Genomic DNA, 26001 nt, shown 5'->3' on the forward strand with positions numbered 1-26001 from the left:
ATTGGTACCAATTGTCTGCCAGGAAGGTTTCATGAGGCAGAGAGATGAATAAGACACGGTGCAGTCATTGGAGCAAACATCCTTTATACAGAGGCCATAAAGTCTCCAGAGGAACATTGTACAGTTATTTATTTTTAGTATTTATGTAGTGTTTGTGTGCATGTGACTCTAGACATTTGGACACAAGGCAAGAGCTCCATAAGTGTCATTGAATGAAAAAGTACCATTTATCTGATTCATGTATTAGCTTCTTAAATAATGACAAATTTAGTGGCTTATAAAAACACCCACTTACTATCTCACAGTTCTGTGGGTCAGAAATTGAGCACTACATGTCTCAAGGAATTTCTACTCAGGGATCACAAAACAGAAATCATGGTGTTAGCTGGGCTGGGATCTTATCTGGAAGCCTGGGGAAGATCCCCACTTCATAGTCAAATTCAGTTCCAATTTTTCTTGGCATGTGGCCCCTTCATCAGTCACTCAGTAGTGTTGGACTCTATGCAACCCCATGGACTCTAGCTCACTAGGCTCCTCTGTCCATGGGATTCTGCAGGCAAGAATACTGGAGTGAGTTGCCATTCCCTTCTCCAGGGTATCTTCCCAACCCAGGGATCAAACCCAAGTCTCCCACATTTCAGGCAGATTCTTTACCATCTGAGTCACCAGGGAAGCCCTTCAATCCAACAACATACCTCTAATCTCTGTTTTCCCCTTCTGCTACTGGAGAAAGATCTCGACTTTTTCAGGGGTTACATAATTTGATTAGGTCTGACAACATAATTGAAGATGATCTTATTTTAAGATCAACTGATGAGTAGCCTTAATATTATACATGTGCAAAACCCATCGTGCCATGTAATATCACATACTAACAGCAGTACCATCAGAGGACCAAGATTCTGCCTAGCACAGTTCATTTGATTGCATGAATCTGTCCCAAGTAGTTTAAGCCAAAAGGAAAGTTATTGGCTAACTGGGAAGTTAGAAGTGATGTGATCTTCATCATAATAAACCATGCCTGAAGATATTGGACCTCTGACTCCATCTCTCAGCTGTTTACCCTCTCAAGTGTGGCTTCATTCTCTCCCACTGCAGATTGATCTTCAGTTCTAATTTTGTATGTCCTCAGATTACTGACCTGCAGAAAAAGGGAACTTCTCTATTTCAATGTCCAAGTGGAGCCCCTCTTTTTGGATTTTGGTTGTGAGCAGAGTGTTCCAATAATGGGAGAATGATTGGTGCTCATTCATTCAAATACCATAATAATTCATCTTTGACACTGAGACCCACTATGTCCTCTAGAGCAGTCTGGGTTTTGATCTTTTCTGAGTCTTACCTCCTTACCTTCCCTAGTAGATGTTGTGGTCGCCTAACCATTCCCTCTTTAGCAGCCAGTATATTCATTACCCAGCTGCTGTGTGTACTGCATCTAGCAGCTTGTATGGATATCTGCATCTTTCTCCAGAACATCACCTACGGCTGACTGGGACACCTCACTCAGAGATGTCTGGGAGGTTTCAGTCTCCCCTACCCCAAGGCAACAAACAACTGATTGCACTGATTGTACGAGTTAAGGGAGGTATGAAATTTCATCCTCTTTGCCTTAAAATACACAGCTCCAAAGAGGAGACATCTGAGACCACATCCTCACTTAGTTCCTTGCTCCTACCTGTACTGGTTCCCTCCTTCCTTACAAGTTTTCCTGAAGAGCAAACCCTCAGTGAAACATGGGCTCCTCAATCTCTGTCTTGGACTCTGCTTTTAGGGAAGTAGATATTAAGATACTTCCTATTAACTCTGCTGATTGCCTAATGTCCCACCCAAAGTCCAGTTTTTCCTCCCCTCAGAATTCATTCCTTTTGCTTAAAATCCAGGAACTCCAACTACTATTCTGAGAACAGATGAAGAGAGGAAAGGGGAGAGTTTCACAACGACAACCCCACTAAAGCCACAAGTGCTAAATGGCTTCAGTCATGTCCAGCTCTGTACGACCCCATGGACTGTAGCCCGCCAGGCTCCTCTGTCCATGGGATTCTGCAGACAAGAATACTAGAGTGAGTTGCCATTTTCTCTTCAAGGGGATCTTCTCAACCTGGGATTTGGATTCATATCTCATTTCTCCTCCATTGGCAGATCAGCTCTTTAATACTAGCCCCCCCTGGGAAGCCACATGGAGTAGAGAAAATGGTTGTAAAGGGAAAAGTGGTTACTTTTGAGTGTCTTAAATCCTTGACTAGTTTGTATGATCCAGGAGAGCAAGAACTCTGCTCTAGTCACCTTTATATCTTCCATAGCACATAGTGCAAGGCCTTGCACAACACAGATGTTTAACAAACATGAGGGGTGATTCCACAGAAGTAGTCCCTACCTCCCACCCCCACCCCCCACAAGTGCTTACTATTTAAAAGACAAAGTGGAAACAGACAGATTGAAAATGAATAGAAGTGTTTTGCTTATACGGATTACATTAATTACAACTAATATTTACATAGTAAGTTACAGTTTACAAAGTATGTCTGCATATATCATTTCATTTCCTTATTAAAACGATCATGCAAAATAAGTTAGCAACAGCCCCATTTTACAGATGAGCCTCTGAGAGGTAGACTCTTACCCAAAACAATAATGGCTAGTACTCACTGAACAAGAATATTTGATCTAAGTTCTCTATTTCTTCTTCTAAACACAACCTCCTTGAAAAGGTGGGTCCCCTCCCTACTTGGTCTCTTATTTATCTGGAAAATGTTTTTGGAGCCTGAGATTAAAGAGAGAGACTGGTAATGAGGAAGTGTGTTGTGCTCTGGCAATCTGTCTTTTCTTTCAAAAAGGAGACCAATAGCACCATGAAGTAAAGACAGCAGGGGATGAAGCAGGCCAGGGGTGTATAAAGAAGTAAGGAAGACCTCATTGCATTCAGGGCTCTCAGGGTTAGATTATATTGTTACACTTCGCTTCTCTAATTCCTGGCATCTATTGTTTCAGCTGCTGAGCACTTTTGAGTTTCTTCCCCAAGAAAAAAAAAGCAAGGCCAATCCAATTTCTCTTCAGTTACATAGTTTCACTCACATCCTTTAAAATATAATTAATCAGGGTGGTGTGTGGTCATACCCCATCTAACCTGGGGTCAAAACTTTCCCTGTAACCATTAGGAAAACTTCTGCCTCTCAGGGAGAAAAAGAAAGCTCCCTTTGCTTCTCAATGCCAGAAAGCAGAATGCGAACAGGTCATTTGACTTAAATCCATAGATATCACATAGAACCCATGTCTGGTCTTTGAAGTCCAAGAACACACAGAATTTCATCTAAGTAGCTCTTGAAAAATCCTCTGTGAATCTGTTTGAAATTGTCTATTGGCTGGAGTTTTCACATTCACATCAGTGGTGTCTGATTTTCCATTCTTTTCTTTAATTACGTTTTTCTACCTGGGGTTGTTGATTTCAAATTATTTTATTCTAGAGCTGTTAAGACTCATACAAGCTGGTAAAACAGGAAACCCCCCTCCTCCCTGGGCACCAGGCTTCCCCCACCCACCCACCACCCACCATGGGATCAACAGCAATGACTATGATCTTGCCTGGCAATGCCCACAGCTAGATGATTCTTCCAAGTGAAATTCAAGTTCACATTGAAGACAAAATTATCTGCCTCAATACATTCGTCCTTTGACCAAGAATTTGAAAACACTTCCAAGATCAAAAGATGAAATCTCCCTTCATAGACAATGTTTTGTTGGCCAATATTACTACAGCCAAAATAGTCCCAGCCACACATTTGCCTACATTCTGATTTAAAGGTCAGAGAGAGTAAGGGATACTCTTAGGCTGACCCTAAGTCAGCCAGGGCTTCAGTCGTTAGGGGTTTCTTGTCCTTAATTCTCTCCATAAGGCTCAGCATGGTTGTTTACAAACACAGTTTTCTTCAAAAGAGCTTGTATGTTTTTCTTAAATCAAACCAACTATCTCGGTGCCAGATTCCAAATATAGGACTACTTCACCACCTTTTTTTTCCATCTTCCCTAAAGGGGGCTTCCCGTGTAGCTCAGGCAGTAAAGAATCTGCCTGCAATGCAGGCGACTTGGGTTCAATTCTTGGGTCGGGAAGATCCTCTTGAGAAGGAAATGGCAACCGACTCCAGTATTCTTGCCTGGAGAATCTCCATGGACAGAGGAGCCTGGCAGGCTACAGTCCAAGGGGTCGCAAGAGTCAGATATGACTTAGCGACTAAACTACCACCGCCATTTAAAAGCTTGTTTAGAAAAATACCAATACAGTATACTAACGCATATATATGGAATTTAGAAAGATGGTAACAATAACCCTGTGTACGAGACAGCAAAAGAGACACGGATGTATAGATCAGTCTTATGGACTCTGTGGGAGAGAGAGAGGGAGAGGGTGGGAAGATTTGGGATAATGGTATTGAAACATGTATAATATCATGTATGAAACGAGTTGCCAGTCCAGGTTCAATGCAAGATACTGGATGCTTGGGGCTTGTGCACTGGGACGACCCAGAGGGATGGTATGGGGAGGGAAGAGGGAGGAGGGTTCAGGATGGGAAACACGTGTATACCTGTGGGGGATTCATTTCGATATTTGGCAAACCTAATACAATATTGTAAAGTTTAAAAATAAAATTAAAAAAAAAAAGCTTGTTTTTTAATTAAAATAACATAAAGTGCTCATATTTCACAGAGGAAAGGTATAAGGTTGAAGAAAGAGGGACTAAAATAAATTGGCAGTCCCCACAAACAAGTGGAGACATATTCAAAATAGGGTAATTCAGAGCAAGGCTGTATTCCAGAGGCAAGGTTAACATATGTGTGGGTTTAGGAGAGCCACAAAGGCGAGTGTGATAACTTGAAAGCAGCTGGGACAGTCTCACCAGTGAGACTGAGGATAAAAGGGAGGAAGTATTATCAGAATCCAGAGGGAAGACTTTGCTGGTGGTCCAGTGGTTGGGAATTCACCTGCCGGTGGAGGGGACATGGTTCCATCCTTACTCCAGGAAGATCCCACGTGCCAAGGGGCAACTAAACCCATGATCCATAACTACTGAAGCCTACACACCTAGAGCTCACGCTCTGCAATAAAAGAAGCCACGGAAATGAGAAGCGCCTGCACTGCAACTAGAGAAAGACCATGCAGCAATGAAGACCCAGCCCAGCCAAAAATAAGTTAGTTAATTACAAAAATAATCCAGAAGGAGAGAGTTGGGTGGAGTCTGTTTTGTGAAGAATGGTGACTTTTGGTAGGAGGACAGAGGTGGGTCTCACAAAGAAGGGGCCAAGGGAAGACATCCTTGAGTTTGCATTCAACCGTCTCACACAGCTTCCTTCAAGGGCTTTCCTTCGGCCAAAAGTAAAAGGTAGTCTGAGGGCATGGAGAACTCTCTTGATTGAGTTCATACGCATCAGCCTCTTAGGATCAATAATTTTGCTGGGTTGTGATGCTTAGAAATTGTAACAAGAATGACCATATATAGTATCTCTGGTATGTACCAGACACTTGTACTTTATTTCTTCTAATCCCTTTACTACCCTCTGGGGTGCATATTTTATGGACTTCCCTGGTAGCTCAGCTGGTAAAGAATCTCTATCTCACATATGTGAAAACTGACTTGGAGACTCAGTGACTTGCTCAATGTGGTCACACAGCTGATAAGTGTCCCATCCTGATTTTGAACTCCATTCTGTTCCTTCCAGGATGTCCCACTACATATAAAGTGCCCATCATTGTGCTTGGTAAACAGTGAGCTCAGACAAGCAATACTATTAATGATGGTAAGGAAAGAGCTGCTTCTTATTATGCAAAACTGTGTTTTATGCTAAGCCTTTTACATACATAATCTCAGTTAATCTTCACAGCCACCAATGGATCTTATCCAAGAAGGAAAATTTCTCTTGTCACTGAAAAGATACATAAGTTTTGACCAAGGACTGTGTAGTGACTGTGAGAATCTGCCTCTTTGATTTCCCTGCATAGGGAGTGTAATTGACTAAGAGCCCCAGGGGCCACACTCTGAAATGTCAACCCTGCCTTTGCTCTGAGATCACACTTTCCACCAGCTACTCTCAGAGACTGAATACAAGAAGGACACTAAGTCACACCCTTTCCTGGAAGATGTGGAATTCCTCTGATAAGCAGCTTTGGCTTCAGGACTTCCCAGTGGCCTCACCAAACTTTTCTTAGAACTGCAATTCAGTCTAAGATGTTTCCACCCACCTCCCTCCCTTTCTCCATTCCTTCTCTCTCTCTCTCTCTCTCTCTCTCTCTCTCACTCTTTCTCTTTTATTTGGGGTTAGACCTGCATTATACTCTGATGCCTCTCTCAACCTCCTCATTTTTGCTCATAGGCATTTCCCCCAAAATTTTCTTGTAAGTTTAATCCTGCCTTGGTGTCTACTTTTTGGCAGACCTGGTTCTTGGCAGACTATGGCAGTCTTACTCAAATTTTAGTCTTAAATATAGTATTTTATGGATGATTATTGAGTATCTGTTGAGTATCCTTTATTGAATTGCTAGAAAAGACAACAGAAATCAATCAAGCACCTATCCACAAGTAGCTTACACTCTAGCAACATATTTAATATGTAAAAAGATAGCTGTCAGCTGATACAACAGAAGAAGAGATCACACCGGATAGTCAGATTCTATCCTTTTGTGTTTCATGCTATTATCAGTGGGAATTCCATGCATGTTCCCTGGCAATGTGTTTCTTTGAAAATTTGGTTCTAAATCCAATATCAAGCTGTGGTTTTTTTTTGAATCCTAAGTGGAAATGGCTTGGCAGAAAGAAAAAAAAATGAACTAGCTGTCCAACTGTTTAAAATATGTATTTTCCAAGTCTTCCATTCTTTCCACTGTTTTTTTTCAAAACCCCCACAAAATATGTTTGCACTCAGAAAGTCCTTCTCTCCTCTGAGGCAGATAAAAATTAGCAAAAAGTTATCAGTCTAAGCTTTCTTTTTATCCATATAACAGGCTACTATGTGCATCCCTCCACCCAGAGAACACAAATGCTTTCCCTGAAATTGTCCTACTAGGAGAAGGCGATGGCACCCCACTCCAGTACTCTTGCCTGGAAAATCCCATGGATGGAGGAGCCTGGTAGGCTGCAGTCCATGAGGTCGCTAAGAGTCAGACACGACTGAGCGACTTCACTTTCACTTTTCACTTTCATACAATGGAGAAGGAAATGGTAACCCACTCCAGCGTTCTCTCACCTGGAGAGTCACAGGGACAGTGGAGCCTGGTGGACTGCCATCTCTGGGGCCGCACAGAGTTGGACACAACTGACGCGACTTAGCAGCAGCAGTACTCTTTACTTTCCTCTTAATGAATTTGGGGGGTGTACGTAATACACACAAAGAGACATGCATGCTCACACACATACAGGAAGATAATTCTGGTTATCTTTGTTGTTGGGTATAAAATATATCTTGCACAAGTCAAAGAATTAAGAACTGAAAGACAATTCCAATTCTCTATTATTTTCTCACTTGAAAGAATTCATAGGCTTTTTGTTTGTTTTTAATCATTTTTATTGATTTATTTGGCTGTGCTGGGTCTCAGTTGCAGTATATGGAATCTGGTTCCCCAAGCAGGGATCCAACCCAGGCCCCCTGCATTGGGAGCTTAGAGTCTTAGCCACTGGACGACCAAGGAAGTTTGGACTTTGTGTTTTTTAAGAAAAGCCTCAAGTCCTAAGAATAGCCACCACCTTTTGAACATGCATGGAACCTGTAACAACTAATCAGTCACTTTGGAGATAGGATGAAAAGTTTAGAGACAGATCATTTTAGTAACTTTCAAAGTTAGTGATTCAAGTGATTTCTCACCTTTGACATGTTTTTGAAAAAACAAACACAAATCTTGTCGAACTATTGACTGAAGTAAAAGGAGAGTGTCCAAATCTTGACACTGCCTTCACAACTGCCAGATACCCCTGTTCATACTGAAAACAGCCTACAAAATGTAAACAGGAAGTTAATGGAAAAAGTCTCTGCTTTTCTAATGGTCTCTAAATGATGTGGCCAGATGTCTTCAGTTATTAACCTTGGGACATGCAGCTAATTCTGAGAATCCCAGCATGATTATTGACAAGAACTCGATGAAATATGAGTCCCAAGGTGTTACTTCCTCAACTGTGATCACAAGAGATATCTCACCCAGCTTGACCAGAGAGAAGAGCAGACCTCTCCCTCAGCTGCCTGGCATTCAGGACACCTCTTCAGTTGAAGGGGCAGAATCTTCTCTGTCTTCCATTTCAGACACCGCAAATACTTACCTTTATTTGAAAATAATTCTTAACAGAACCAAAACAGTAAGGGAGGTTTTAAGACTCAGTGAAATGAGGAAAATGGCCATATCTGGTCAATTTCATAAACTTTACTAGAGCTCAAGAAAAGTCAGTTCTTTTTACAGAAACTTGTCTCCCTTCCCTGTGGTCCGTAAAATTTCACAGCCTTAACACATAATTTAGTCTGAATCTGTTTTAAATGTGCTATACTTATCTTCCTTTAATGTAGCTCCTTGAGGGTTAGAATCAGCCTGTATCTTCCCTCCCTTAGTCTGCCCCTCCCAGCAAAGTACACAGTGGTTTGAACTTAGGAGTCTAATAATTAGGTAATAAAAATTGAATGCCCAAGAAAAATAAATCGATTACTTTTGCCTTCATGTATATTTTAACTATGTATTCTATTGATTCATGAGTAATTAAGAGAAGGATTTCAAAAAGTCATAAAACCTTTTCTGTAAATATATATATATATATATATATACACACACACATAAATATTTGTAAACAGAACAATATTTATCTTTACCTTTCTGTGACCAAAGCTATCTATTTGACTACAGAGTTGTTAACTAGTTACTTTTGTCATTTAGAGTTATTTTTTCTTTTTCTTTCCTGTCTCACTTTCCTTCATTTTAAGTCTTCCTAGAAAATGTCCCTTTCAGATTGGGTCAGAAGGCTATGACTTTCCTACTTTCCATAAGAAACCCCTCAGAGGAAAACCCTAATTAACCAGAAGGGCAGAGATAAGGTTCCTCTGAGGAACAGTTGAGCTTTGGGAGTTATTTTCCAAGGTTATATGGCATGGCATTTTGAGGTGGTTAAGTCAGAACTGTGGTCATTGGAGGGAATCAAGTGTACAGTAGGAAGGTTAAAGCATTCAAAAGCTGGAGCAGAAATGATCAAAATTTAAGGAGCCATCTGGAAAGCAATTCTGACTCCACAAGCAGCATTTGAAAGCCTATTCATTTTGTTTCATGCCCAGAATTTTTGGAGAGGAGACAATAAGAGAATAGGCAAGACAGAAAGAGAGGAAGTTCTTAAAGAAAGCTTACCATGCCAATGGCTTCTCTCTTCTTTAAATGTTCCCTTAACTAAGCAACAGCCCATAATTGTATTAAAGATAAGCATAACAGAGGCCATTTTCACCTGAGAAAAGCTGCATCGTATAGCTGAAAGCTGCTGTGTGATTTTCCTAGCATATTTGGTATTATGAATAACCTGGATTATGGAAAGATTTTTCCAATCCCTCAAACAAAAGCAGAAGTGGCCACATCAGTAGGTACCACTGAAGAGAATTTTGAGCATCTTCGGTATTTAAGTAAGATGGCCCAGAATATATCAGTCTGTTATTAAGCACAGATTAAAAAAGTAGTTTTCACAATTTGAAGATGCATTTCCCTTCTTATTTTCCTTGCATCCTCTAGAGGTGGAGCACTTAGAATTCCAAGAACTGCAATTCAGCTCTAGTACCACTTACTATCTTGTAACTTTGGGCAAATTTCTTAATCTCTCTAAGCCTGAACTCTGCTCACTACCCACAACCCATCTACAAAATTGGAGTATTTTTATCTGCCCTCATTAGACAAAAAGGGCTTTGTGAAGCTCAAAAGGAGAAATGGATGTGAAAGCATTTTGTCAGTTATAAAGAAATTCACAAGAAATTATATTAAATGGATTAGCTATTGTTGGGGTTCCTTTGATGATCTTTGCTTGGGTTCCACCAACCATTCAACAACTGATTGGTTCTGACATGATCACTATCCATCCAGTCCTTGGGCAGAACTTCCGTTGCCTAAGTCCAGCACCAAATATGAATGGATACCAAAATTTGTGTTCTTCTTGTTTCTGACAGAGCTCCTGGTAATTAGAATCCTAGAGTTGCTTTCAAAAATAAGCAGTGGGAAAAAAATCATATTTACATCAGTGTAGGTCCTTAAACTGTTGGGAATTAATTGTCTGTTTCATGTATTCTATTATTTTTGGAGAGGCCAAATTAAATTATGTAAGTTTGTATATTTCATAAGAATGTACATAAATATTCATGTTCTTTGCTCAGGTTCTAGAAAACTCTTATGAAAAGTGTTCCTTTGCCCCTTGGATTTCAGCAAAGATGTTTTATTCTGCCTATTAAATCATTTTGAATTATCTTCCATGCCAGCAGCGTACATTACATATCCTGCCAGTCAACAGCTAGACTGTAAAGGCATTCATCCAGATTTTCATTTTTACATAAATGGTTTTAAAGCACGTTCTCTATATTACATCCTAATCTCATTCTGGCCCAGCAAAATATACATGATTCAATATAATGCAAATAATATGATGATGAGAAAAAGTTACCAAGGAGTCAAACGGTGTTATAAAGACTTACTATAAAATCCATATGCTCACTTTGAACAAGTTCCAAATAAGCACTAGAAACTGACAGTTTAATGCTGTACTGAAAAGGTCAGATCAAGAAGCAGGAAGGCTCAGGAAACTGAAGCACATGCAAAAGAAACAGCCAAAAGAGTATGAGAACTCCTGTAAAGAATTCAGCATAAAATGAGGTCCACATTTCTAGCCCCAAACTTAATATACTTCTGTTCATATCAGAGACAAAATATCCTATCCATATTAGACACATTGGAAATGCAATAACGTGGGTATCATATGTTTGCACTAATCCAAATCAATGAAAAATTTAGCCACAAAATCCCTTCCTTAGAATTAATAAATGTAGAGTACCACTGGCTTATATACACTGAAAAAAAGTGTGAAAGTGTTAGTCACTCAGTCATGTCTGACTCTATGTGACCCCTGGACTGTAGCCCACCAGGCTCCCCTGTCCATGGAATTTTCCAGGCTAGAATATTCGAGTAGGTAGCCATTCCCTTCTCCAGGGATCTTCCCCACCCTGGGACCAAACCCTGGTCTCTTGCACTGCGGGCAGATTCTTTACTGTCTGAGCCACCAGGGAAGCCCCGTATATATATACCCAGGTGGCACTAGTGCTAAAGAATCTGCCTGCCAATGCAGGAGACTTGAGAGACTTGGGTTTGATCCCTGGGCCAGGAAAATCCCCTGGAGGTGGGCATGGCAACCCACTCCAGTATTCTTGCCTGGAGATGCCATTGACAGAGAAACCTGGCAAGCTACAGTCCATGCGGTTGCAAGGAGTCAATATACACTGTTGTATACAAAATAGGCAACTAGTGGAAAGCAGCTGTATAGCACAGGAGGCTCAGCTCAATGCTCTGTGATGACCTGGAGGGGTGGGATGCAGGGATGGGAGGGAATACATGTATACATAGAACTAATTCATATTGTTGTACAGCAGAAACCAACACAACATTGTAAAGCCGTTATCCTCCAATCAAAAATGTTTTTAAAAGAATTCATGGACAACTAGATTTTAAATTTCCCCACATACCAAGATTTATACATCTATCCGCCATTTAATTCACTTGCCTGATGAGAATTTATGGGCATGATACTTGATTTTCCATATACAGTTTACTGCTGGCTGTTTTAGGATAATGTTTCAGGCATGATTATTGGCTAGTATATTCCCATGGGTGCTTTTTCAGGATGAACCTCTTAAATAATTTTTTCTTATGTAAGTATAGCTTCAAATGTGCATCTTATAAAAGGGACCATGAAGGATCTGCTATGGCCTTTTAATTATTGTAAATCTATGGTCTACTACAACACCATCCCTATGTTGTATTCCACATTCCCATATTCCAGATGGAGAAGCTGAGGCAGAAAGAGGAAACTCAGATTCAGAATGTTCAGTGATTGAGTCCAGAGACAGAACTCATGTTTCCAAATTCCAAATTTATGAGAGTTTTCTGGAGTTGCCTTAGAAGACCCTCCAGGCATGACCAGAACTCTGACAAACAACAAACTGCTTTTAAAAACAGGACAATGACTGCTGGGATTCCTTCTAATTGGCATGAGTGAAATCAAAAGCCAACAGAACCAATAAACTTGGCTCAGGCTACATGATGATTCTGACATCAAAATGCAAAAACTCCAAAATGCAAGCATGCAACTGTTTAGCAGTGGGGGTGGTGAGGGAGAAGGAGAAGAAGTTTCAACATGTCTTTCAATCCAACAAAAATCAAAACAAACATTAATGGACTCATGAGATGGTTCCAAACTGGCCTGGACAAAGCAAATCACAAAGCTGCAATATAAAACAATTGAGGAGAAGCCTTCTTCCTTGAATGAGGTAGTGGATGCCAGGGTTACATGTTCTTCCTTGCTCTAGTTTTCCCACCAAGGTAGTCAACTGACTCCATCTGAAATGGACTTGCTGTCTTGTGCACTGGGTCCCATGGGAAGTAGCAGCCAACTCTCAGATCAGATCAGATCAGTCACTCAGTCGTGTCCGGCTCTTTGCAACCCCATGAATCGCAGCACGCCAGGCCTCCCTGTCCATCACCAACTCCCGGAGTTCACTCAGACTCACGTTCATCGAGTCAGTGATGCCATCCAGCCATCTCATCCTCTGTCGTCCCCTTCTCTTCTTGCCCCCAGTCCCTCCCAGCATCAGAGTCTTTTCCAATGAGTCAACTCTTCGCATGAGGTGGCCAAAGTACTGGAGTTTCAGCTATAGCATCATTCCTTCCAAAGAAATCCCAGGGCTGATCTCCTTCAGAATGGACTGGTTGGATCTCCTTGCAGTCCAAAGGACTCTCAAGAGTCTTCTCCAACACCACAGTTCAAAAGCATCAATTCTTTGGTGCTCAGCCTTCTTCACAGTCCAACTCTCACATCCATACATGACTACTGGAAAAACCATAGCCTTGACTAGACGAACCTTTGTTGGCAAAGTAATGTCTCTGCTTTTGAATATGCTGTCTAGGTAGGTTAACTTTCCTTCCAAGGAGTAAGCGTCTTTTAATTTCATGGCTGCAGTCACCATCTGCAGTGATTTTGGAGGCCAGAAAAATAAAGTCTGACATTGTTTCTACTGTTTTCCCATCTATTTCCCATGAAGTGATGGGACCAGATGCCATGATCTTCGTTTTCTGAATGTTGAGCTTTAAGCCAACTTTTTCACTCTCCACTTTCGCTTTCATCAAGAGGCTTCTTAGTTCCTCTTCACTTTCTACCAAAAGGGTGGTGTCATCTGCATATCTAAGGTTATTGATATTTCTCCCAGCAATCTTGATTCCAGCTTGTGTTTCTTCCAGTCCAGCGTTTCTCATGATGTACTCTGCATATAAGTTAAATAAACAGGGTGACAATATACAGCCTTGACATATTCCTTTTCCTATTTGGAACCAGTCTGTTGTTCCATGTGCAGTTCTAACTGTTGCTTCCTGACCTGCATACAAATTTCTCAAGAGGCAGATCAGGTGGTCTGGTATTCCCATCTCTTTCAGAATTTTCCACAGTTTATTGTGATCCACACAGTCAAAGGCTTTGGCATAGTCAGTAAAGCAGAAATAGATGTTTTTCTGGAACTCTCTTGCTTTTTCCATGATCCAGCGGATGTTGGCAATTTGATCTCTGGTTCCTCTGCCTTTTCTAAAACCAGCTTGAACATCAGGAAGTTCACGGTTCACGTATTGCTGAAGCCTGGCTTCTCAACCTCCATTTAAATAAGAACAAGAGTCAACAAAGTATTCAATCAGATATTTTCTGTATTGAGAAAAATACCAAGAAAAGCAAAAAGAACTAGTGAAATAAGGGAAAGTGAGGTTTCCCAGCACTCCCCTATGCTGGGACAAGAAGTTGGCACAAGGACAAAAGGAGACTGAATTCTGAGGGCTCTTTGGTTTGTGGCTACTGCTACATACCATTATGTTTTAATTCAAAAATTATTATTTCCTACAGCAACTTTGCCTAATCAGGAATTGACTTTTAATTCTAAAATTGAAAGACTATTTCTGCCTCAAAACTGTCCTAATATGTTAAGAATTAGAAAAAAACATAAATAACAATGTCAAAGCAATCAATTGTCAGCCTCTAAAAATAATAGCAATAGAAATAAAAATTCTAACTTGCTGGCTCAAACACACTGTTCCCTTCCCTCAACAATGTTTGTTACAGTACAGGTGTAATTTTATGTCTACTTTGCAATGTATTTCATGATAAATTTTTCCTCAGTTGAGGGGTCATTTTGAAAATGTTTTTGAATGGTAAAGTGCATTTTGAATAGTTCAAGAATTCAGAGCAAACTAAAGTATGTAAAACCAAATTTTATATAGCTCCTAGATTTCTAAATTGAAAACTGTTCAAAGAAATTATCTGTTCACATATATACTAGTATTCCCTCTGTTACAAATTCAGGATTTTTAAAAAGAAAATGATCCATAAGGATCATAGAATCATAAACTTGATAAGCTAAAGGTTTTGGAGACCACCTATTACTTATAAAATTCCCCAATAGAAAAGGAAACTGGGTTAATAAGCCAAATGCTAACCTTCAACATGACGGACTCAAATAGAAAATAAACCTATCAGCAATTTGCTTATGACCTTTTAAAACATGTTGCAGAATCTTGCTCTTCCATTGAAGTTTCATTTCCCACTAACTACAAAAAAGAAATCAGATTTGACATCTTATAACTTGCACATTTAATGTAAGAAGCCATGTGTACACTCAGAGATTTTTTGCTAATTCTGATTCTCATATATTTTTATTACTATTTTCTCATCCCTAAAGATCTCTTTCAAAGTTGTATATGGGAAATGTAGAGGGTGATAAGAACATTATGAGCACAAAGGAAATCCAAGTAGATGCCTCTATGTGCCCATTGGAAGAAAGCAAGGACTAGTGTTTGTGGCTGCATGTAAAGAATTTTCACTGTTGAAATCACTGTGATATTTGAAGGGGAAAAAGTCTCTAAATACCTAAGTAATTTTAGTGAATGTATCATAAATTACACCAACCGGTTGTGCCCTCTTCCTATAGAGATAATGTATTAAATAAGTAAGCATGAACATACATTAGAATGTGCCAGCTTATGGAGCTCCTTTCACCCAAAGAAGAGACTCCATTTGGTAACTGCTCTGCACCAGATAAATCCAGATATGAAAAGCATATCTTTCAGTAAAGTTGAAGGGCAGATACAAAACAGCATGGAAGCTTATCTGTCAAGGAACTGCAGAATCCTAAAGCTCAAGGCCATCTTATTCAAAATCCTCTCTTCAAAGGTGAGAAGCCTAAAGAAGTGAAGTGCCTTGCTCAATAGCACAGACAGTAAAGTGTGGTTTATAACCAGAACTCTGAAGGTCAATCTACTGGAGTTCTCTACTGATTCTTTTATTCTGTGAGAGGACATAGGTGAGGTGATTGTTCTTCCTGAAATCAGAATGTGAATCCCAGATGTTTACTTGAATTTTCTGTTTCGCCTGTGATTCTTGGTTGATATTCAGCTATCATGTTGAGTTGATACATGTTTATAAAATAAACCTAAACTCAAACCCTCTAGACTATTTCTATTTAAATTATTTATTTTGTTCTCTCAAACTCCATAACACTGCTCCTAAAACTGACATAAAATTCCCATACACTACTCTTCTATATAGAATAGATAATCAACAAACACCTACTATATAACACATAGAACTATATTCAACATCTTGTAATAAACTTTAATGGAAAAGAACCTGAAAAGAATGGATATATACATAGACACATACATTTTATATATATATATATATATATATATATATATAAAAACTGAAACCCTTTGCTATACACCTGAAACACTGTAAATCAACTATACTCCAATAAAAAAAATAAAAATTAAAAATTTTAAATTACAGTCTCGCTTATCACTTAAAGAATATCTTAAATCCACCTCCTCCATGATTTCCTGCAGTCTTCAGCCAGAAAGGGACCCTTCTAAGTCCTCACTCAGTTCAGTTCAGTTCAGTCTCCAGTCATGTATGACTCTTTGAGACCCCATGAATTGCAGCATGCCAGGCCTCCCTGTCCATCACCAACTCCCGGCGTTCACTCAAACTAATTTACAGCTCTTATTTAGCATTTGTTGCATACTTCCTTGTATTGCTGTTATTCGTAAGTTCAGTTCATCTGCTTCACTGTGTCTAAAACACTCAAGAGTTCAAGTCAGGACAGTGACTCTCCCTCAGTTATGCTTCTAAAGCACATCTGTCTTCTGGGTAAGCCCCTTAATCCTTTCGAAGTCATTATCTGATTTGCATTATAGTGAATTACTTATGGATCTGGATCCTGCAACAAATTAGGAAGTCCTGATTGTCCACAATTTTGTCCTTTGTTATTTTTAAAAGCTCTCATTGCACTTATTTTTGTACCCTAGAGCTCAGATGGTTAAGAGTCTGCCTGCAATGCAGGAAACCCAGGTTCAATCCCTACATCAGGAAGATTCCCTGGAGGAGGGCATGGCAACCCATTCCAGTATTCTTGCCTGGAGAATCCCATGGACAGAGGAGCATGGTGAGCTACAGTCCATGGGGTCATATAGAGTGAGACACGACTGAGCAACTAATACACACACACACACACACACACACACACACATATACACTTAGGGAAATTAAGTGCTAAAATAACATCATGCCTGGCATTTAGCAGGTGCTCAAAAAATATAGCTCCACAATACTGGGGAAATCTTTCTAATGTGCTATTATAACACTAATCCACTCTTTTAAAAGCTGTGTAGTATTCCATAGCATGAATAAACCCACTTTATCCAACCATATCTCTATTGAGGGTTCTTCATTTCCAGTTTTCAGCTACTATTAAAGAAAAAAAAAGCTGCAATAAACAGCCTTCCATACACAAGTTCTGCTATATTATATATATATATATAGCATATATAAAACATATAATATATATATATATATATATATATGGCATATAATATATATTATATATTGGTAAATGCATCCTTAAAAAAACACCTGGCTACACAAAATTGTGCAATAAAAATCACAGGGCTGGGACTTTACTGGTGATGCAGTGAATAAGAATCTGCCTGCCAGTGCAGGGGACACGGTTAAATTCCTGGTATGGGAAGATTCCACATGCCTCGGAACAACTAAGCCTGTGTGCCACAACTACTGAAGCCCCTCCGCTTAGAGCCTGTGTTCCACAAGAAAAACCACCTCAAGGAGAAGCCCATCACAGCAAAGAAGAATAGTCCCCACTCGCTGCAACTAGAGAAAAGCCTGAATATACAGCAATGAAGACCTGCTGCTGCTGCTGCTAAGTCGCTTCAGTTGTGTCTGACTCTGTGCGACCCGAGACGGCAGCCCACCAGGCTCCCCCATCCCTGGGATTCTCCAGGCAAGAACACTGGAGTGTGTTGCCATTTCCTTTTCTGTGAAAGTGAAAAGTGAAAGTGAAGTCACTCAGTCTGTCCAACTCTTTGCAACCCCATGGACTGCAGCCCACCAGGCTCTTCTGTCCATGGGATTTTCCAGACAAGAGTACTGGAGTGGGTGCCATTGCCTTCTCCGAATGAAGACCTAGAACAGCCAAAAATAAGTAAATAAAAATCCTTTTTTTTTAACAAAACCATAGCACTTCTGGCAAGTATGGGGTTAGGGAGGTACAGAAACCTCATCCCAGAAAGCAACATATTGAAAAACTAGAACCCTAAAAAATGATAGTGCCATTTCACATATGATAAATGGTTAAGAAATGCATAAATACTATAAAATACTGTAAATATTAGTGCCAAAATACTATAAATACTAGTGCCATTTCACATATGATAAATGGTTAAGAAATGCATAAATACTATAAAAAATATGTCATTCAACCTTGAAAAAGACATGAAAACTGCTTTAGGAAATTGGCATCAGAAAGGTTGTTACAAGTTGTGAAGCAGTGGGAGGAGGGTTATTTGGAATCAGATGGAAAGTTGTAACACCAGATGTGGAGGGTGTGGCTGCTAACACACACAGTGAGCTAAGGTAGCTAGAGATGTATGAGGTGTGTTTTGTGTTTTCCCAGGCAGCTGGGTTCAGCTGGGTGCAGTTTCCTGCCATCTCTTGGTGGGGTTTTTTTGCAAAGGAAATTGTGCATAAGCCAAAGCAAAATTCACGTTATGCTCAAGTGTTCCCTAATATATCAATTGCATTGGAACAAATTCACATTTTCAAAGTAAAGTGTTCTAGCAGAAGTGACTGCATAGGTACCTTTAGATGCCAGTGCTTTCATTCCTATGGGTTTGATTTCCAAGATAGAGACTGATGGGTTGAAGGGTGTGTGCCCTGTTGGTCTCTAGATATTGCCAGATTGCATCCTAATCAGTTTTAACAATTTTAAGATATTTGCTATTTTGTATCCTGAGAGAAAACAATTCAGTTCCACACTCTACAGCCTTTTATTCCTCAATTTGAGATAACAACCCTCTGAATTCCGAGCAGAGACCCAGGATCCTGCTTTGTACTAGTCGAAGCAACCAAATGGTTAAAGGACCAGGCATTTCCTGGGAAAATCAAGGAAGAAAACAACTCCTACTTATGTGCCCTTCACCTCTGGCTATGCTGCTAATGGACAGAAAAAAAGATTCTCCAGGTGCTTAAAAAAGTTTTTTAATCTCTTTTGAAAAAGGTAAAACTATATAAAAGAGAGAAAGAAAATAACATTCACTAACGACTCTTCCAAGTGGATAAAACCATTTTTATTATATTGATGGTTTATGTCCATGTGTTATGATATCATGTAATATTTGGTTTATCTTGACTACTCATGTCATCATTATCATTAAGGTTCTGCTTATTAACACTTCATGTCTGCATGATACTCCATTTTACAATGTACCATAATTTACCTAGACATTTTTCTATTATTAAAAATTAGATTGTTTTTAAATATACTCTCTTAGATCTCTTCCATTGGTATTTTTGTATGTATATAAAATACATATATGATTCTTTATATATATATATATATATATATAATAATATAGTTATATGCAGTTACATCTTTAGAATAATTTCCAAGGAGAATTTCTCAAACATAAAGAATTATGGCTAATGAAATATTTTGCAAAATTCCTTTTCAAAAAATTTACACCAGTTTAGAGATCTACAAACCTACCCTTAAACCTTATTTGAATATTATGTAAACCTATCTTGATTTGATGTTTGAAACATTACATAATTTATTACACAATTTGCATTTCTACTACTGGTATGAATAAAATATTTTATCTCATTAAGCACTCACTTTCCTCTTCTGAAAATTTCAAGTTTTATATCATGCCTTTTATTGATATGCACAACTTAAACCTATTAATTGTATTAATACTCTGTCTATAGTATTTACTGCAAATATTTTGACAGTATATTGTTCACCTTTTTATTTTCATGAGGTTTTATATTAGAGAATTTAACTAAAGTTTAAAAATTTTATCAACTATTGTATACTAATGCATATATATGGAATCTAGAAGTGACTTAGCAGCAGCAGCCGAAAGATGGAACTAACGAACCTATTTACATTGCAGCAGTGGAGACACAGACATTGAGAACAGACTTACGGATATGGCTGGGGAGGCGGGGAGGAGAGGGTGAAATGTATGGAGAGGATAACATTAAAACTTACATTACCATATGTAAAATAGATAGCCAGTGGGAATTTGCTGTATGAGTCGGGGAAATCAAACTAGGGCTAGGTGACAACCTAGAGGGGTGGGATGGGGACGGAGGTGGGAGGGATGTTCAAGTGGAAGGGCACATGGGTAAATCTATGGCTGATTCACACTGATATTTGGTAGATACAAATGCAATGCTGTAAAGCAATTATCCTTCAATTAAAAATGAATAAATGTTTGAAAATTTATCTAGTGAGATTTGTCCAAGTCTCCGTTTGGTCCCTTCACCTTGCTTACAGTTTTAGGATTTCTTTTTAATCTTTCAATTTATATACAGTAAAACTCACTTTTGGTGTACAGTTCTATGGGTGCTGAGAAATAAATGGAGCCCATATGCAGAGTACATCATGAGAAACGCTGGGCTGGATGAAGCACAAGCTGGAATCAAGATTGCCGGGAGAAACATCAATAACCTCAGATATGCAGATGACACCAGACTTATGGCAGAAAGTGAAGAGGAACTAAAGACACTCTTGATGAAAGTGAAAAAAGAGAGTGAAAAACTTGGCTTAAAGCTCAACATTCAGAAAACTAAGATCATGGCATCTGATCCCATCACTTCATGGCAAATAGATGGGGAAACAATGGAAACAGTGACAGATTTTATCTTCTTGGGCTCCAAAATCACTGTAGATGGTGACTGCAGCCATGAAATTAAAAGATGCTTGCTCCTTGGAAGAAATGCTGTGACCAAACTAGACAGCATATTAAAAAGCAGAGACATTACTTTACCAACAAAGGTTCATCTAGTCAAAGCTATGGTTTCTCCAGTAGTCATGTATGGATGTGAGAAAGTCATGTATGGCCCTCAGAAAGAAAACTGAGGGTCAAAGAATTGATGCTTTTGAACTGGGGTGTTGGAGAAGACTCTTGAGAGTCCCTTAGACTGCAAGAAGATCCAACCAGTCCATCCTAAAGGAGATCAGTCCTGAATATTCATTGGAAGGTCTGATGCTGAAGCTGAGACTCCGGTACTTTGGCCACCTGATGCAAAGAACTGACTCATTTGAAATGACCCTGATTCTGGGAAAGATTGAAGGCAAGAGGAGAAGGGAATGACAGAGGATGAGATGGTTGGATGTCATCACCAACTCAATGGACTTGAGTTTAAGTAAACTCTAGGAGTTGGTGATGGACAGGGAGGCCTGGCGTGCTGCAGTCCATGGTGTTGCAAAGAGTCAGACAAGACTGAATGACTGAACTGAACTGAACTGATACCATCACAGTCACGACAGAAGAGTTTCATCACAGCAAAAGTTCTTCCGGCTCTCCCTTATTGTGAACTCCTACTCCTAAGCCCTAGTTCCCAGCAACCACTGCTCTGTTTTCCATCCATGTAGTGTTTCCTTTCCCAGCTGTCATATGATGAAATCACACAACCTGTAACATTTGGGGTTTGGCTAATTTTACTTAGCAAAGCAAATTTGAGATCCATCCTTGTTATTGTGAATCATAGTTCATTCTTTTCATTGCTGAGTAGGAGTTCATGGCATGAATGTACTAGGTTTTTTTAATCCCCTAACTATAAAAAGGACATCTCACTTGATTTCAATTTGGGGCAAATATTAAGCTACTATAAACATTTCCATACAGAAAACAAGGAGATCAAACAAGTCAATCCTAAAGGAAATCAACCCTGAATATTGATTGGAAGGACTGGTACTGACGCTGAAGTTCCAATATTTTGGCCACCTGTTGCAGAGAGTCAAATCACTGGAAAAGACCTTGATTCTGGGAAAGATTGTGGGCAGGAAGAGAAGGAGACGACAGAGAACAAGATGGTTGGTTGGCATCAATGACTCAATGGACATGAGTTTGCACAAACTCCTGGAGATAGTGAAGGACACGGAAGCCTGGCATACTGCAGTCCATGGGATCATAAAGAGTCAGACACGACTGAGCAACTGAACAATAGCAACAAAATACCTGTAGTAAACTCTGAACCATGTAATAAGTCTATTGTATTTACATGTTTAACTTTATAAGAAAATGCAAAACTGTTTTCCAAGTAACAATAAATTTTTGCATATATTGATATATCAGCAGTGCCTAAGAGTTCCAGTTGTGCAATTCTAGTGAGTATCTAGTACTGTTACTTTTTCTTTAGCCATTCCAATTGATATGAAGTAGTATCTTACTGCAGTTTTAATCTGTATCTCCCTATCTGAAGTTGGCTTCCCAGGTGGCATTAGTGGTAAAGAACCCACCTGCCAATGCAAGAAATGTAAGAGACACAAGTTTGATCCCTCGATCAGGAAGATCCCATGGAGGAAGGCATGACAACCCACTCCAGTATTCTTGCCTGGAGAATCCTATGGACAGAGGAGCCTAGCAGGCTAAAGTCCATAGGATCCAAAGACTTGGACACAATTAAAGTGACTTACCACATATTCATGTGAAGTTGAGCATCTTTTCTTGTGTTTATTTACCATCTGCACAATCTTCTTTAGACAAGTCTGCATAACCTTCTTTGGGCAAGAGTGTGTTCAGAGAGTTGTTGCTATGGTTACCCTCAGTGAACCTCAGGCTTCAAATATTCTAGAAAAACCTTGTGTTCAGGGTGAAAATAGTTTCTGCAGATGGGTTTTCTCCACATCTAATCCACCCTCAGTCTTAGGTCTTCCCTTTTGATTAACCTTAGAGAAGGTATCCACACTCCTGCAACTTCCCCAGGAATTTTCCATACGTATTTGTTACCTTATACTTTTTGGCCCAGGTGTGCGTGTGTGTGTAAAGGGATAGAAAGAGGTAGAAGCCTCTGTTCTAATAAAGATGCAGTGTTTGAGCAGCACAAAGTCCCCGGATCTGGAGTGTGTGTTATTCTCAATGACTCTGCCCCTCCCTCAAGGATAGAGGATATTTTTCTATTCACTCCCCCCAGATCAAAAGCTTTTTACCAGTGCCCTAACAAGGGCTTCCCTGGTGGCTCAGTCGGTAAAGAATCCACCTGCAGTGCAGAAGACCTGGGTTTGATCCCTGGGGTGGGAAGATCCCCTGGAGGAGGGCATGGCAACCCTCTCCAGTATTCTTGCCTGGAGAATCCCCATGGAAAAGAAGCCTGGCAGGCTGCAGTCCATGGGGTTGCCAAGAGTCAGACATGACAGAGTGACTAAGCCCACATTATGGGCAACAATGTTAGTTGCCCCTCCCTTCTGCCACCCACACACATAAATTAAGACTTTTGTTCCATGGAGTACATAAGAAGGAAGTGTCCTGGTGGGGTTCTGGACACTCAGCAGCCACAGGAGCTCTATCAGTCTTAGAGAGTGGGAGCCCATGCTGTTGGGCTCATGCATAACTTCCATCACGGCCACCATGGATCCCTGTGCCAGCACTGGAGGACCAGTGGAAAGCCCTGGCTGACAACAACTGGCCAAGGCATTGTATCTATTTGTGTTTAGCACTTATTCCATGGTTTATGGTCCTTGATAAGAGCGAACATTTGATTTAAAAGACCGTCACACTTTTTTCCCCACCCCATAGATCTATCCACGTGCCTCTTCCCCAGATTTCCCTCCAGGATTAACAGTCTCCTGTCACCACACCTCCCCAGTCCGAGTTCAACCACCAAACCATTAACAGCTCAGGAGTCCATGTATACTCTTAACTCAGGCTGTTTCTCTTTCCGTGTAAAGTGGGTGACTAAAGCTCTGCTCAGTGAATTTTCACTCACTTCTGTTTTTCAGGGTTATCCCAAGTAGGGCCGCAGGGCAGCAGTAATCCTTCTGTAGCTTGCCCTGACATATCAAGCCTACACTTATATGAAACAAATTCTTTTTTTTCTCTGTCCATTGGCTGATTTTAAGGAACCCTCATGAGGTTCTGGTGCAGAGTCTTAGACAGCACATGAATATAAACCACCTGGAAGTGACCCTCCCTTTTTCTAATGGATTACTGATAGCTGTCTGACCCGATAGCTTGACGAGTCTGGCAATACTCTGCTCACAATGAGCAGCTTTGGCCGCACAATCACCCTGTGTCTCAAGGTAAACCATCCCACTTCTACTCACCCCTAATAGCAAGCCAAGGGCTCTTTTCCAAAGTCTATAGCTCACTGATGCAGATGTATTACAATATCTACTGCATTATAATAATTGTAGATGATATGGCCCTGTTTCAAGACCTTAGAGGTCTTCCCTACTGAAGCTCTTCATACCTGCCACATGACATCTTTTCTCACCACATAGTTTTATTACCTGGAGAGCTCACCCAACTGGCAGGCTGCTATACCATAGCCTAAGCTTTCATGCAGGTCTTCTCTGCTCTGGGCCTCACCTAAAGCTGGCAGTCTTTTGTGTGAGCTGGGAAATGGGTCAGAGCAGTAAATACCCAAGTATGTAATATGCTGCCTCCAGAACCAATGAGGCCATCCAGGTATTAGGCTTCACGCCTAATAGTAGGAGTTTCCTTCATTTAACAAAGTCCTAGTAACCTTATCAATATGCTGGGTCACTGAATCTTCAGAGCTCATTTCCCACTGTACCTTACCAAGGCCTCCAACATTCTTGTGTGTCTGGAACAATTAACATGGTATCATCAGTAGATCAATGTGATGTTTTATGGAACATCCAGGTGGTCTAGATCTTGTTGGTCTGTATCATGACAGAAGGTGGGAGAGGTACAATAACAGGGCCCTGAGGTCAGGTCACAAATGTATGCTGCGTTTTATCTCATGTGAATGAGACCTGCTTTCAATCCTCCAAAATAGGTATATGAAATAATGCACGATTTAGATCAGTGGTTGTATGCTTTGTATCTGAGGTGTTTTGTTAGTCTATTCTAGCAGACACAGAAGCTATAAGTGGAATTACCCCTTGATGGAATCTATTGTCACCCTCTAGGATACAGTTCTTTCTTGTAGTGGCCAGAGAGGTGAATTAAGTGAAGAGGTGATAAGAAATTCCTGCATTCTTCAAATCTCTAAATGTGGCTTTCATACCTGTCACCATCCCTCTACCTAAGATATGTATGGTTTTGGCTCATGGTTCTTTCCTCTCAGTCTTCTGATCCTGCCTCCTCCATCTGCTGTCAGAGTCCTGACATTTCTGCTTCACCTCATGTGGGCCAGCATTTCTCCAAGAACCATCTTAGCAGCATCTCCTAGGTTCTTGATGGGATGGGGTGTTAAATCCTGTAGCCTGGGAGAGTACTCTCCTGGAGACAGACTTTTCCCTTATGTAAACCTAATGGTCTAGCTCCATGCCTTGATCCAGCATCGTAAGGATTCACGTGCGTGCACACACACACACACACACCCTACTAGTTCCTGCCAATACACATTAGCCTAGCCAAAGTGCTCCTTAGGTTTAAGCCTCTTTACTCCCTTAGCAGGTCCAGCACTCTTGATTGTTCTTTATTGTGAACTAGTCTTAGACTTGGGCTAGCGTCCAGAAATGAAGGTAAAGATAGCACTGAAGGGAGGCTGCATTGTCTCTCAAAGCCTGTGTGTCATCTTCAAGCAGCAAGAGGGACTAATAGTGTATATCTAATAGTGTGGAGTGGGCCACATCAGTGGGCCTGCAGTCTTAGGAAATCTGGGGACTCAAGGTTTTTGAAGACAAACAGAGGTCCCCATTTCAAGTCTCAGAGTCCAGCTACTTTCTAACTAGGGTGCTAATTTCATGATACTTGACTTGCTGGGGTTGAAAATTCAACCTTCCCTGAAGCTTCACTATCCTCATAATCAAGCCCTGGGCCTGATCCTCAGCTCTTTTCCTTCTGGTTGTAAGAGATAAAATTTTTTTCATACTCCGTCAAAAGACCCTGGAACTTCCGTTGTGGTTAAGACTTTGTGCTCCCAATGCAGGGGCCCCAAGTGCAATCCCTAGTCAGGGAACTAGACTCTATATGCTGCAACTATGAGTTGGAATGCCACAACTAAAGATCCTGCACGTGGCAAGGAAGACCCAGGGCAGCCAAATTAAAAAAAAAAAAAAAATCTGGCTTGCATACTTCACCTTAAATGAGTTATTAACCCTTGGCCCTTGTCTTTCTACAATGTACTGCTTACATATAGCAAAAGCCATCTGATTGAATTGGTCTGACAATCACTACTTTACAAATGCCTGAGATGTTGCCCCTGGCAGGGCATTTCCTTCCACTGA

Source organism: Bos mutus, chromosome 1 (genome assembly GCF_027580195.1).
Source record: "Bos mutus isolate GX-2022 chromosome 1, NWIPB_WYAK_1.1, whole genome shotgun sequence".
In the NCBI taxonomy this organism is placed as follows: Eukaryota; Metazoa; Chordata; class Mammalia; order Artiodactyla; family Bovidae; genus Bos; species Bos mutus.